Consider the following 16,173-nt stretch of genomic DNA (forward strand, 5'->3'; position numbering starts at 1 on the left):
ACTGTAGGATTTCTATGATTACCATCTCTCAGTCTCAACCCACCAAGACTATCTGACGTGACTCAGAGGTGGAGACGCGGCTATTTAACCGGCTGCTTACCACCCCGTAAGATGCCCTATCTGATGGCGTTTTGTGTAATCCAGCACCTGTATTGCCCGAACAGATACAAGATGTTGCAACATTTCCAGTTTTGCTGTTGTTATCACCAGAGCTTGTTGACTGCGTGCGTCTGTGCTTAGACAAAATGGAACAAATCCAAATGGAGAATAGATAAGGGAAATCCGCCCATCCTGATTGTGTTTGAAATATCTGCAGTCCCAGGTCTCCACTGAACCTCTGCTGTTTAAAATGCCACTGAGCAGCATTCGTGGTGCTTGGTGGGAGTTCCACTATCCTCTGTGTGGAAAAAAGTGCTTCCTGTTTTCCCTCCCAATTCTAACTTGAAGATAATGTTCCCTCGAACTGGGTTCCCCCAGCAGGGGAAATGGTTTCTCCCTCCCTCTCTCGACACTGATTGAGTCCTCAATCCATTTTAAGTACCTCAATCAGATCACACCTCAATCCGACAGCATAGTTTAACCCATTAAGCCCCGGTGTTAATTTGATGAATCAGGGCAAAACCCCCTCATGATATTCTACCTGAGGAAAGATTACCCAGGCCAAATTTGGGCGGCACGGTAGCACAGTGGTTAGCACTGCTGCTTCACAGCTCCAGGGTCCCGGGTTCGATTCCCGGCTCGGGTCACTGTCTGTGTGGAGTTTGCACATTCTCCTCGTGTCTGCGTGGGTTTCCTCCGGGTGCTCCGGTTTCCTCCCACAGTCCAAAGATGTGCGGGTTAGGTTGATTGGCCAGGTTAAAAATTGCCCCTTAGAGTCCTGAGATGCGTAGGTTAGAGGGATTAGTGGGTAAATATGTGGGGGTAGGGCCTGGGAGGGATTGTGGTCGGTGCAGACTCGATGGGCCGAATGGCCTCCTTCTGCACTGTAGGGTTTCTATGATTCTATGAATCTGTCCGTTCTTTTCCCGCAACTGATTGGATTTTGATTTGATTTATTATTGTCACATATGTTAATATACAGTGAAAAGTATTGTTTCTTGCATACGATACAGACAAAGCATACCGTTCATAGAGAAGGAAAGGAGAGAGTGCAGAATGTAGTCTTACAGTCATAGCTAGGGTGGAGAGAAAGATCAACTTAATGTGCGGTGGGTCCATTCAAAAGTCTGACGGCAGCAGGGAAGAAGCTGTTCTTGAGTCGGTTGGTACGTGACCTCAGACTTTTATATCTCTTTCCCGACGGAAGAAGGTGGAAGAGAGAATGTCCGGGGTGCGTGGGCTCCTTAATTATGCTGGCTGCTTTGCCGAGGCAGTGGGAAGTGTAGACAGAGTCAATGGATGGGAGGCTGGTTTGCGTGATGGATTGGGCTACATTCACTCCCACAGCTGGCATGCAAAACTGTGAGTGGTCAGCACCTTCATGCTAAGAAAGAAAGACTTACGTTTATATCAAATATTTCATCACCCACCCCCCTGCACACCCAAAGGTCTTTACAGCCACTTTTTGACCTATTGTCATGTAGGAAACACAGCAGCTAGTTTCCACAAACCGTGGCCGATTGTGGTATAAAGATTGGCCAGGATACTGGGGAGATGAATTTTCCCACTCCTCTGTGAGAAGGCGACACGGTGGCACAGTGGGTTAGCACTGCTGCCTCACAGTGCCAGGGACCCGGGTTCAATTCCCGGCTTGGGTCACTGTGCGTGTGGAGTTTGCACGTTCTCCCCATGTCTGCATGGGTTTCCTCCGAGTCCCCCAGTTTCCCTCCACAGTCCAAAGATGTGCGGGTTAGGTGGATTGGCCATGCCAAATTGCCCCTTAGTGTCAGGGGAACTAGCTAGAGTAAACACTTGGGGTTATGGGAATAGGACCTGGGTGGGATTGTGCTCGGTGCAAACTCGATGGGCCAAATGGCCTCCTTCTGCAGTGTAGCTTCCTATGATTCTAAGGTTCCATGGGGTCTTGAATACAGAGAACCCTCAGTTTAATGTCTCATCCAGATGGGTGTCTCATCTCCCTCGATACGGCACTGGAATATCTACCTTGATTTAGTCCTCAAGCCTCTTGAGTGGGCCTTGAACCCGCAATCCATTATCTTGGAGGCAGATGTGCTACCAACCAGGGATGGCGATGGCCTAGTGGTATTATCGCTGGACTATTAATCCAGAATCCCGGCTCATGGATAAAAGCAAATTATCGCGGATGCTGGAATCTCAAACCAAAAGAGAAAATGCTGGAAAATCTCAGCAGGTCTGGCAGCATCTGTAAGGAGAGAAAAGAGCTGATATTTCGGGTCCAGATGATCCTTTGTCAAAGCTAAAAGGCACAAAAAGTGGGAGATGTTTATACAGCAGGGTGAGGGAATGAAAGATGAGTCATAGCCACAAAATCTCAGCTAATGTTCTGGGGGACCCGGGTTCGAATCCCGACACGGCAGAGGGTGGAATTTGAATTCAATAAAAATTTAAAAATCATTTAAAATATCTGGAATTAAGATTCTACTGATGTCCATGAGAGCATCGTTGATGGTCGGGAAAACCCATCTGGTTCATTAATGTCCCTTTAGGGAAGAAAGTTTTTGGACGGCACGGTGGCACAGTGGTTAGCACTGCTGCCTCACGGCACCAGGGACCCGGGTTCGATTCCCAGCTTGGGTCACTGTCTGTGTGGAGTTTGCACATTCTCCCCGTGTCTGCGTGGGTTTCCTCCGGGTGCTCCGGTTTCCTCCCACAGTCTGAAAGGCTTGCTGATTAAGTGGATTGGCCATGCTAAATTGCTCCTTGATGTCAAAGGGACTAGCTAGGGTAAATGCATGGGGTTCTGGGGACAGGGCCTGGGTGGGATTGTGGTCAGTGCAGACTCAATGGGCCAAATGGCCTCCTTCTGCACTGTAGGAATTCTATGATGCTATGAAATCTGCCATCCTTACCTGGTCTGGCCTACATGTGACTCCAGAGCCACAGCAATGTGGTTGACTCTCAACTGCCCTCCAAGGGTGACTAGGGATGGGCAATAAATGTTGGCCAGCCAGCGACACCCATGTCCCAAAACTAAGCCACAGCTGACACTCCAAATGGATTGTGGGGTCAAATCCAGGCCAATGGTGGGGGAATGCTCATCATAAAGAGTGCTTCAACGTCCTGTATCACGGCCATTGGGTACAGAAGATTGAGGGATGCTCTCATCCAGGTTTTTAAGATGCCAAAGGGATTCAGTAGGGTTGATGCTTGCTCCGCTGGGTCAATCAAGAATACATAAGAAATAGGAGCAGGAGTAGGCCATCTAGCCCCTCGAGCCTGCCCCGCCAGTCAATAAGATCATGGCTGATCTGAAGTGGATCAGTTCCACTTACCCGCCTGATCCCCATAACCCCTAATTCCCTTACCGATCAGGAATCCATCTATCCGTGATTTAAACATATTCAACGAAGTAGCCTCCACCACTTCAGTGGGCAGAGAATTCCAGAGATTCACCACCCTCTGAGAGAAGAAGTTCCCCCTCAACTCTGTCCTAAACTGACCCCCCTTTATTTTGAGGCTGTGCCCTCTAGTTCTAGCTTCCTTTCTAAGTGGAAAGAATCTCTCCACCTCTACCCCATCCAGCCCCTTCATTATCTTATAGGTCTCTATAAGATCCCCCCTCAGCCTTCTAATTTCCAATGAATACAAACCCAATCTGCTCAGTCTCTCCTCATAATCAACTCCCCTCATCTCTGGTATCAACCTGGTGAACCTTCTCTGTACTCCCTCCAAGGCCAATATATCCTTCCGCAAATAAGGGGACCAATGCCCTGTACAGATGCAGCAAGACATCTCTGCTTTTATATTCTATCCCCCTCGCGATAAACGCCAACAGCCCATTTGCCTTCTTGATCACCTGTTGCACCTGCAGACTGGGTTTTTGTGTCTCATGCACAAGGACCCCCAGGTCCCTCTGCACAGTAGCATGTTGTAATGGGTCAACAGTCTTAAAATGAGAATTGGGTTGATCAGAGGGGCAATGACAAAGCACTTCCACAATTCCTCATCTGGCAATTCTCCCTCGAAAAGAACCTGAGAGCCCTGAGGAACAGATGGGGTTTTAAAGACCGAGTTTGATCAGGGAATCAAAGGGTGTGGGGCTGTAGCAGGTGAATGGAGTTGTGGTACACATCAACCTGGAGTATTGTGCACAGTTTTGGTCCCCTTATTTGAGGAAAGATGTAGTGGCTTTGGAGGCAGTTGAGAGGAGGTTCACTAGATTGATTCCAGAGATGAGGAATTTGTCGTATGACGAGAGATTGAACAGTTTAGGCCGATACTCTCTGGAATTTAGACGAATGAGGGGAGATCAAATTGAGGTATTCAATTTGGATAAAGTAGACGTGGAGCGAATGCTTCCGCTGGTGGGGCATTCTGGGACGAGAGGTCATAGCCTTAGGATAAGGGGGAGCAAATTTAAAACAGAGTTGAGGAGAAACTACTTCTCCCAAAGGGTTGTGAATCTGTGGAATTCGCTACCCCAAAGTGCAGTGGGTGCTGGGACAGTGAGTAAATTGAAGGAGGAGTTAGACATTTTAAATTGGTAATGGGTTGAAAGGTTATGGGGGGAAGGCAGGAAAATGGGGATCAGGAGCATATCAGCCATGATCGAGTGGACTCGATGGGCCGAATGGCCTAATTCTGCTCCTATATCGTATGAACTTATGAATCATTATCTCATTGAGCGATGGAGCAGGGCTGAGGGGCTGAATGGCCTCCTTCTGTCCCTGTGTTTCTCAATGTAAATATTACTGTTTGCCTTGCTGTAGATTCTCTGATCGATGTGCGGCCAGTGATGGGGAAAAGTAATTGATGCCACAATTGTTAGTCCTGCTTGATAAATTGGAATTTGACTCATTATATATTTTTCAAAATGATACAAGAAAAGTGTTTCAAGGTCTCATGCCAATCTTCGCGAGGAAGGGTCACTGGGGGACGAATGAAATGCGCGAGGTATCTCCGTCAAACCATTTCTGTGTCAGGTATAAACTTCGCCAGGTACACAGGACTGGGGAGAAACTGGGGGAGGAACCAACAGAGAAGATCATAGGTTTGGGCTTTTGGTTGTACTGAGGACAAGTTTATAGAGATGATATTGTTGGTGATTGTGTGAAGGAGGGACAAGTGGTGGCAATATTGAAGATGTGGTGTTAGAATAATCAGGTTCTGATATCCCCACTCTCATTCCAGGGAGAAGCTTACCTGCCCCCCAACCCCCACTCACCCCCACCCCTTCCTCCACACCCCTCTCCCCTCCACCCCTTCCTCCACACCCCTCTCCCCTCCACCCCTTCCTTCACACCCCCTCCCCCTCCACCCCTCCACACACCCCCACCACCCCCTCAGCAAGTCTGGGAGTTCACTGCACGGTGATGATGGTTACAGACACAGATGACCTTCCAGAGCTCATAGATGGTTACTATCAGGTACACCAAGCCAATCTCCCTGGAGAGGTCTTAATGACTGGGCCATGGTGGACAATGTAAAATTACAACCTCATTTCTGAAATGGTCGCCCGATGGGACAGTGTTGCTGACCTTGTCAGTGGCCACCCTAACCAAGTGGGTTTCTATCAGTCAATCATGAGGGTTTGGAGCCCATTTGACCGTAGGAGCATCAGAGGCCAAGGCCTCCCAGAATACAGAAGAAGGGGCATCCAGAGGGAAAATGGAGGTATGGGTGGGGAGTGATTCAAGGAAGGGATTAGAGAAAGCCTTATCTGTGCTGAGTACAGCGGGGGTAATTAGCAAGACTATTGAGATGACAAGATGGGGGTTGACACAGAGGAAGAGATTGAGGGAGGAGAAGAAGGAAGTGGACTCAGAGGAGAGAGAGAGAGACGCGGTGAGTTGAGATGGAAGGTGGACGAGAAGTCACTTGGATCAAAAGCTGAGGGCGGAGAGATATCTGAGTGATATCATTTTTATTGTTCTTGAGAAAGGTGGGGAGTGAGGATATTGCAGGAGGGGTGAGAGAGGGGGAATAAAGTGAGATGTTGAAAGGAGGCGAAAGAGCTGGGGGGGGTGGGGGGGGGAGTGGGGGAGGGGGGGGTGGGGTGGGGGGGGCGGTGGGGGGGGTGGGGTTGGGGGGGTGGTGGAGGGGCAGTGGGGGAGGGGGGGGGCGTTAAGATAAGGTGTGGTCTGATGATGAATGCCACTTTGCGACTGCGACAGTCTCGATGGGGGAAGTGGTGGGAGGGATAGTCAGGCTGGGGAGGTGTCATCAGCCCTCAGCCCATCAGCCCTCAGCCCATCAGCCCTCAGCCCATCAGCCCTCAGCCCATCAGCCCTCAGCCAAGCTTCCAATATGGCCCCAATGCCAATCATTCACCATGAGTTCATGGGTGCAATTGAATGGACATCCTGGAGAGAACTGCGGAGTGGGGCAGCGCGAGGCCATGCAGTCAGCACTGGGAAAGGTGGGTTGGACAAGGAGGAGATTGGTGGGCGCTCTGGGTGTGAAGGTTGGCGTGAGAACGCGGTGGGGCCGTTGGCATTGCTGCTCGCGAGGGGGCAGTGTGACGCTGGGCTCTTCAGAGAATGCCAAGACAGGCACAGAGGGGGGTGAGCCTGGGGCGCTGGCAGGAAGGTCGAGGGGTTTGGAGGCTAAAGGACCTGTGAGAGGAGAAATGAAGGGAATCCATGACAACAAGAGAGCAGGAGGGAGAAAAGGAGGAGAAAATTGTGACCACTGCTTATAATGGAGTCCGAGGAATTACAATGCGGATTAATCTATGTGCCTAACCTGTCCAATGTTCAATAAAAGCAAGATTATGTTACACAAGTCTCAGACTTTCTGTGTCAATGGATTAATAAAATTTGAGTACAGTAAATTCTCACGTTCAGCCGTAACATCGCTTTCAGATTATGGGTGGGAATTTACTCTGGGCACACTTCGCCAGATCCCAATGTGGGGCCGGCCCTTCCTGAACTGAGAGGATGGAGGATCGATGGAAATTCATCCGTGGGCCCCATCATCACACACAGCGTGAGGGGTTGGTGCTGTTCTCCCTCCCCCATCAACTCGTTTCCAATGAACACATCAATGTTAGGCCTAGCCACGGCCAGAGGCCTTCAGGTAGGTCCGGAGAGGAGAGGATGGAAATAGGCCACACGGTGAGGGGAGGTGGTGATCCTTGTGGAGTCAGAGGGTAAAGTAAAATAAAATTTATTTATTAGTCACAAGTCGGTTTACATTAACACTGCAATGAAGTTACTGTGAAAATCCCCTAATCGCCACACTCCGGTGCCTGTTCGGGTACACTGAGGGAGAATTTAGCACGGCCAATGCACCCTAACCAGCACGTCTTTTGGATTGTGGGAGGAAACCGGAGCACCCGGAGGAAACCCACGCAGGCACGGGGAGAATGTGCAAACTCTACACAGACAGTGACCCAAGCTGGGAATCGAACCCGGATCCCTGGCGCTGTGAGGCAGCAGCGCTAACCACTGTGCCACCCTGGGGGGAAGCACTCCTGCTCCAAAGGACTAAATTTTAAAATAGATTTTCATCATACCAATTGTTAACACGTCAGAGGTCACGGAAGAATCTTAAGTGGGGAACCTTTTGATCACCTTTTCCTTCCTGAATTTTGGAACTGGGTCCTGGGGTGGCACAGTGGTTAGCACTGCTGCCTCACAGCGCCAGGGACCTGGGTTCAATTCCTGGCTTGGGTCACTGTCTGTGTGGAGTCTGCACGTCCTCCCCGTGTCTGCGTGGGTTTCCTCCGGGTGCTCCGGTTTCCTCCCACAGTCTGAAAGACGTGCTGGTTAGGTGGATTGGCCGTGCTAAATTCTCCCTCAGTGTTACCCGAACAGGCACCGGATTGTGGCGACGAGGGGATTTTCATTGCAGTAATTTCATCGCAGTGTTAATGTAAGCCTTACATGTGACTGATAAATAAACTTGTAACTTTTTTTTAACTTTTAGCAGGTGGTTTGCCCTTAATTTAAATGATCCAAGGCCTGGACATTTAGAACCAAAAAAAAAAACCCCACTAACGTAGTTGTGGGAACGACCATTGTCAGGTTGGGCAAGGCCATCCTCTGTTAAATTGGTCTGCTGTGCATCTGTCTCAGGTTACAAGTGGGCACAGGCCTTCGCTGCACCGCGATTGGCACTCATTCCTGTTCCTGGGCACCCTCTGGTGGCTAACGATGGAATATCGTAGGCAGGGAACCGGAAACATGGCTCCTACTGGCTGGTGATGCAAAGAGACATCGGATTAGATTTGTAATCCTGACCGGACACACTCCTGGAAGTCCCATCTCTCCCGCCTCCAAGCAAATCACCCTCCCAATCTCCAAAGTTTTTATGACGAATGATGAAAATGTCCAAAGCAAATGAAAATGAAGACTCCTTTCTTTATAGAATTTCTAGATTTTATTTCGAGGCATTATTTTAAGTAGATCATAGAATCCCTATGGTGCAGAAGGAGGCCATTCGGCCCATCGAGTCTGCACCCGACCACGATCCCACCCAGACCCTATCCCCACAACCCCATGCATTTACCCTAGCTAGTCCCCCTGACACTAAGGGTCAATTTAGCACGGCCAATCCACCTAACCCGCACATCTTTGGAGTGTGGGAGGAAACCGGAGCACCCGGAGGAAACCCACGCAGACACTGGGGAGAACGTGCAAACTCCACACAGACAGTGGCCCAAGGCGGGAATCGAACCCGGGTCCCTGGCTCTGTGAGGCAGCAGTGCTAACCACCGTTGTGCCACTGTATTTTTCACCTTCAGTCAATGTGGTGCCTGGACCAAGTGCGACATTGCAACGGGTACCCCGGCTAAAACGGGTGATCGGATATGGACTTCCTCCTGCTCTGCACTGTTAAGTTTCAGGCTGGATCAGACTCCCACCACTTAATCAACAAGCCACTGGCTTTATTGTTTGCTCTGGGCACAATTTCCTGCTTTGAATTGCTATCTTGCGAAATATATGTCACCTCCAATAAACACAATTTGTCCAATTTTGGCAAGGCATTATACCAGCTGCAAAGGGACTAAATTACTCGTGTGAACTGCATGAACTGCCCGTGTGACCTGAAGATACGGTATTTGAGGAAACTAGACACTTGAGTTTGATCTCAGAAAGCCAGCCCAGAAAAGGCTCCTCTGTTTGCAGGTGCTCTATATAGTTGAGTCTTCTAGTTTTTTGAGGGCACAGTTCCATGGCACAATGCATTTAAAAAATCACATTCGCGGAAGAGCGGCGGGCATAATTTGGCTAGTGTGAGAAATTGGGAGAATGTCACACAAATGATGCAGAGTAAGAAGCCTCACAACACCAGGTTAAAGTCCAAACGGGGTTTATTTAGAATCAATCATGAGCTTTCGGAGTATATCAATCCCCTGTTGTGAATGTACAGTGTCTGCTGTATCACTGAGTCACCCCTTGCTGTATTAGCTCATTTCAAACAGGACCCAAGTGCCTCAGTACCTCCTGGGTTGGTAGGGGGCAGAGTTTGCCCCCCCCTCCAGTGCTTGGAGGAGTGCAGCTGTGGTCAGGGCTGGTCTGGTCTTAACGGTTGATTAGCTCCCACAACTGGGCGCAGCATTGCTGTCGAACACAGGACTGGAACACGGCAGGAACCAACACCTCCCCAAAGCCAGAAACAGTGGAATATATCAATGAATTGCATCATATTTCCCATCATCGAAACAGGCCATTCAGCCCATCTGGACATGCTCCTCTCACTATCATATAAACATAGCAGATAGGAGCAGAGGAGGCCATTCGGCCCTTCGAGCCTGCTCTATCATTCATTACGATCATGGCTGATCATCCAACTCAATAGCCTAATCCTGCTTGTCCCCGTAACCTTTGATCCCATTCGCTCCGTGTGCTATATCCAGCCACCTCTTGAATACATTCAATGTTTTGGCATCAACTACTTCCTGTGGTAATGAATTCCACAGGCTCACCACTCTTTGGGCGGCACGATAGCACAGTGGTTAGCACTGCTGCTTCACAGCTCCAGGGTCCCGGGTTCGATTCCTGGCTCGGGTCACTGTCTGTATGGAGTTTGCACATTCTCCTCGTGTCTGCGTGGGTTTCCTCCGGGTGCTCCGGTTTCCTCCCACAGTCCAAAGATGTGCGGGTTAGGTTGATTGGCCAGGTTAAAAATTGCCCCTTAGAGTCCTGGGATGCGTAGGTTAGAGGGATTAGCGGGTAAATATGTGGGGGTAGGGCCTGGGTGGGATTGTGGTCGGTGCAGACTCGATTGGGCCGAATGGCCTCCTTCTGCACTGTAGGGTTTCTATGATTTCTATGAAATGTCTCCTCATCTCCGTCCAAAATGGCCTACCCTGTATCCTCAGACCGTGACCCCTGGTTCTGGACTCCCCCACCATCGGGAACATCCTCCCTGCATCGACCCTGTCTAGTCCTGTTAGAATTTTATAAGTCTCTATGAGATTCCCCCTCATTTGTCTGAACTCCAGTGAAAACAATCCTAACCTGGTCAATCTCTCCTCATACATCAGTCCCGCCATCCCCAGAATCAGCCGGGTAAACCTTCGCTGCACTCCCTCGAGAGCAAGAACATCCTTCCTCAGAAAAGGAGACCAAAACTGCACACAATACTCTAGCTGTGGCCTCACCAAGGCCCTGTGTAATTGAAACAACATATCTAACCCTATTAGCACAGCGATTGGTTCCTTTCCTCTGTATGCACTAATCTCTTCAAATATATCTTTGTTATCCGCCTCCACGATGATCATGTGATGCAGTGGGTAGTGTCTCTGTCTCTGAGCCAGAAGCTTTGGATTCAAGTCCCACCCCTGGGGTGGGATTTTCCAACCCCCTCCCTCCCCCAACCCTCCAGCCCCCCCCGGCGGTGTATTTTCTGGTCGCGGAGACAGTCCACCAATGGCCGGTTGCAGAATATTCCGGTCCCGCTGATGTCTTGAGAGTTTTTGCATGCCCTGCACCCACAGCCACCGGGGCGGGGCTCACCATTGGCGAGACTGGAAGATCCCACTGGCGGGAAAGGCTGGAAAATTTTGGCCCAGGACTTGGTGGCCAAAGGAAATGTGTTTGATTTTTATTCAGTCATTCACAGGGCGTGGGCTTAGCTGGCTAAGCCAACTTTTATTGCTGCAGTGGGGAAAATCACAGAGATGGGTAGCTGACACACAAAATGGTTGCCTGGCACATAAAATGGTTACCTGGGAAAGAGACATTAAGCAGGCACTGACTCTTAGCACAGACAGCTACTTAAAATTAAAACATGCAGCGCAGACAGTTATTTAAAGTTAAACATGCAGGAATCAGATACTGCAGGAAGCCAGTCAGAGCTTGAGGCACTTTAAAGATAAGGACAGACCCAGGACAATAAGGTCTGACAACAAGATCAGCCATAGATGGGAACAGAAATACATAAATGCAGCAAAACCAATCACTGTATGTATAGACCGAAACCAGTCACTGATAGTCATTGATAGGGGAAATGTATCCATTCTATGAAACAATGCGATGTTAAATGTCCATGTCTGTACCTGTCTGATTGTAACGATGTGTTAACTATCGATCACCATGATCTGTCTACTCAACTATAACGATGTGTTAAACAGCTAATGTCCGGACTATCCATTGTCTAAAAGGTATAAAAATGATCAACTGCTATTGTATGATTGAGAAGGTAGCTGCCAAGTACTGCGGAGTACCAGTGCTTTCTCCCTGAAGCTTCGTGTCTGAAATAAAGCTGTATTATTGAACCTCCAGTCTGACTCCAGTGGTAATTTCCCACAACGTTGCCTATCCCTAATTGGCCCTGAGAAGGTGATGGTGAGCGCTCTTCCATCAGTTTGTAAACCCTTCCAACAGGCAGGCAGTAAGAGCAGGAGAGGCTCCTGGTCCGACATTGAGGAAAGAAATTGGACTCTACCATCACTATCCAGGTGACAACATGCATGTACAAATTAATGTTATGATGTGGAGATGCCGGCGTTGGACTGGGGTAAACACAGTAAGAAGTTTAACAACACCAGGTTAAAGTCCAACAGGTTTATTTGGTAGCAAAAGCCACACAAATTAATTAACAAATTAATTAACAAAGCCACACAAACAAATTAATGTTGCCATAGCAACTCCAACTCTTTGAGGGCTGCCTGCTGGCCCTGTTAGCTGGAAGGCCAACGTGGATTAGATCAACAGCACAGGGTTCTCGGCCTTAGCTAAGATCAAGCATCATAAGACCATAAGACGTAGGAGCAGGATTAGGCCACTCGGTCCATCGAGTCTGCTCCGCCATTCAATCATGGCTGATATTTTTCTCATCCCCATTCTCCTGCCTTTTCCCCATAACCCCTGATCCCCTTATTAATCAAGAACCTATCTATCTCTGTCTTAAAGCCACTCAATGACCCGGCCTCCACAGCCTTCTGCGGCAAAGAGTTCCACAGATTCTCCACTCTCTGGCTGAAGAAATTCCTCCTCATCTCTGTTTTAAAGGATTGTCCCTTTAGCCTGAGGTTGTGCCCTCTGGTTCTAGTTTTTCCTACTAGTGGAAACATCCTCTCCACGTCCATTCTATCCAGGCCTCGCAGTATCCTGTAAATTTCAATAAGATCCCCCCTCATCCTTCTAAGCTCCAACGAGTACAGACCCAGAGTCCTCAACCGTTCCTCATACGACAAGCTCTTCATTCCATCAGGTCAGCCCAAGAGGAGGTGCAATGTCTTATCTTCTCAGCTTGACTCTTGTTTGCCTTTCTTGTGGGGACCTTGAATTGGATCAATTGGAATTTTAAATTTGGATTTTGGAGCAAGCAAGGAATGGATTCGGGTTTGCCTGGTCCATTCTGAGCATTGAATCATAGAATCATAGAATCCCTACGGTGCAGAAGGAGGCCATTCGGCCCATCGAGTTTGCGCCAACCACAATCCCATCAGGCCCTATCACCGTAACCCCACATGTCAACCCTGCTAGCCCTCTGGGGTAATTTAGCATGGCCAATCAAACTAACCCACACATCTTTGGATTAGTTACATTGGCTTTGCATCTATAAGGATGGAGTACAAAATAAAGCACAGGGTTCGATCCCCGATCAGGCTGGGGTGGCTTCGGGACCTTCCTCCTCACCCCGTACCCTGGGCTGTCTTTCGGGGTGCCTGTGACTTGCACTTGTCCCTTTGAGCAGAGAACGGAACAGGATTCTGTACCCATGTGGTAGCGAGTTCCACATTCCCACCACTTTCTGAATAAAGCTGTCTCTCTGAATTCTTTATTGGGTTTACAAAGGACCATACAGTATCCACAGCACAGAAACAGTTCTGCTCATCATGTATTTATGTTCCACCTCTCACACTTCATCATCTACCCTCATTAGCATATCTTTCTATCTCTTTCTCCCTCATGTAGATACCCGGTTCGCACGCCATTCACCTCTCCTCCCTGTGATAGGGACTTCCACATTCGAACCACTCTTCCTGGGTGACAAATAATCTCCTAGATTCCCAAATGGGACAGCACGGTGGCACAGTGGTTAGCACTGCTGCCTCACAGCGCCAGGGACCCGGGTTCGATTCCTGGCTTGGGTCACTGTCTGTGTGGAGTTTTCCCATTCTCCCCGTGTCTGCGTGGGTTTCCTCCGGGTGCTCCGGTTTCCTCCCACATTTTGAAAGACGTGCTGGTTAGGTGAATTGACCCAAACAGGCGCCGGAGTGTGGGGACTAGGGGAATTTCACAGTAACTTCATTGCAGTGTTAATGTAAGCTGGCTTGTGACACTAATAAACTTTTTAAAAATTTGATTTAAGGGGCAGTCCTTGGACATAAGACACTGGTTCCTGAAAACCGTGCTGTAAGTTGAAATAAGTCGGAACTTGTTCCTTGATTTTCCCATAGGAACAAGGAACAATGGGGGATTAGTTCCAGAACCCATTTTCGCTGAAAGATAATGTCCCCTTTCCAGCAATTTATGGCCATGACACAATGAACAGATGTATAGAATCACACCTTTTTTTTCATTCATTCATTCATGGGACATGGGCGTCACTGGCTGACCAGCATTTATTGCCCATCCCTAGTTGCCTTTGGAGGGCAGTTGAGAGTCAACCACATTGCTGTGGCTCTGGAGTCACATGTAGGCCAGACCGGCTCAGGACGGCAGATTTCCTTCCCTCAAGGACATGAGTGAACCAGATGGGTTTTTCCGACAATCGACAAAGGTTTCATGGTCATCAGTAGATTCACAATTCTAGATTTTTTTTTATTGAATTCAAATTCCACCATCTGCCGTGGCGGGATTCGAACCCGGGTCCCCCAGAACATTAGCTGAATTTCTGGACTAATAGCCTAGCGGTAATACCACTAGGCCACCACCTTCCCTTAACCTTGGCCCTCATTTGGTGTTTTGTGGGCTTGAAGAGAAAGCCAGTTTACAATGGGTGTTAAATAAACTCAAACCTTTTGTAAAACAGGCATCCGACTCAGCAGTTTCTGCTGAGTCCCCGTTAGATTTAAATTCGAGTGTTTATTACGTTAAAGTTTGTGAGGACTTCTATATCTGAGAAGCAGAGAGAGGCTGAACGTAAAGGAACATAAACACTTGGCAACAGTGGCGGATTAACTACCAACCAGACCCCTAGGCTGAGCGTTAGTAAGGCCCCCTGACCTTGCCTCCTGCCCCACACTTTGTTGAATAGAATAAAGTGACGTTAGATAACCTATATCGCTGTACTATGTATAATGTACTACAAGTGGATAGAGCTGTGAAGAAGGCCTATAGTATGTTGGCGTTCATTAACAGGGGGTTGGAGTTTAAGAGCCGTGGGGTTATGCTGCAACTGTACAGGATCCTGGTGAGACCACATTTGGAATATTGTGTGCAGTTCTGGTCACCTCACTATAAGAAGGATGTGGAAGCGCTGGAAAGAGTGCAAAGGAGATTTACCAGGATGCTGCCTGGTTTGGAGGGTAGGTCTTATGAGGAAAGGTTGAGGGAACTTGGGCTTTTCTCTTTGGAGCGGAGGAGGTTGAGAGGAGACTTGATAGAGGTTTATAAGATGATGAGAGGGATAGATAGAGCGAACGTTCAAAGACTATTTCCTCGGGTGAATGGAGCGGTAACTAGGGGGCATAACTATAGGGTTCATGGTGGGAGATATAGGAAGGATGTCCGAGGTGGGTTTTTTACTCAGAGAGTGGTTGGGGTGTGGAATGGACTGCCTGCAGTGATAGTGGAGTCAGAAACTTTAGGAACATTTAAGAAGCTATTGGATAGGCACATGGAGTACTTCGGGATGATAGGGAGGAAATAGCTTGATCTGGGTTTCAGACAAAGCTCGGCACAACAACGTGGGCCGAAGGGCCTGTTCTGTGCTGTACTGTTCTATGTTCTATGTATAATATCATAAAGTTATATGAATCAAATGCAGCCCTTTTATTCATTTATTTTTCATTTTCTTTGCATTTGTACCTTAAAAAGCTTCCGTGTTTTTTGGTTTACAAAAGTGTCGATAACAGTATGTAAATCAACAGATCGAAGCTTGTCTGATTCAATGTGCGTGAGTGCCAGATGACTAAGTTTCTCATCGCTCATTGTTGAGCGCAAATAGATTTTGATCCTCTTCAGTGCCGAAAATGAACGCTCACCTGAACAGTTAGTGATTTTTGTTTTGCTCTCGGGCCCCCCTCCTTTCCGGGCCCCTCGGCCTCAAGCCTACTCAGCCTAATGGTTAATCCGCCACTGCTTGGCAAAGACGAACTGCGCACTGCACCGCGAAGCCGAAACCGGCCTCGTAAAGTCAAAACAGGGCGCAAACTCATAATAAAAGCAAAATACTGCCAATGCTGGAGTCTGAAACGAAAACAGAAAAATGCTGGAAAATCTCAGCAGGTCTGACAGCGTCTGTGGAGAGAGAACAGAGCCAACATTTCAATTCTAAAGTTTATTGATTAGTGTCGCAAGCAGGTTTACATTAACAACGCAAGGTAGTTACTATGAAAATCCCCTCGTCGCCACACTCCGGCGCCTGTTCGGACACACTGAGGGAGAATTTCTGGCTGATCCTTCATCAGTTGTCACATGCTATTTGTAATAATTTGAATGTAATAAATCATAATTAAAGACCCCACGCACC

This window comes from Mustelus asterias, chromosome 17, assembly GCF_964213995.1.
Source record: "Mustelus asterias chromosome 17, sMusAst1.hap1.1, whole genome shotgun sequence".
Taxonomy (NCBI): domain Eukaryota; kingdom Metazoa; phylum Chordata; class Chondrichthyes; order Carcharhiniformes; family Triakidae; genus Mustelus; species Mustelus asterias.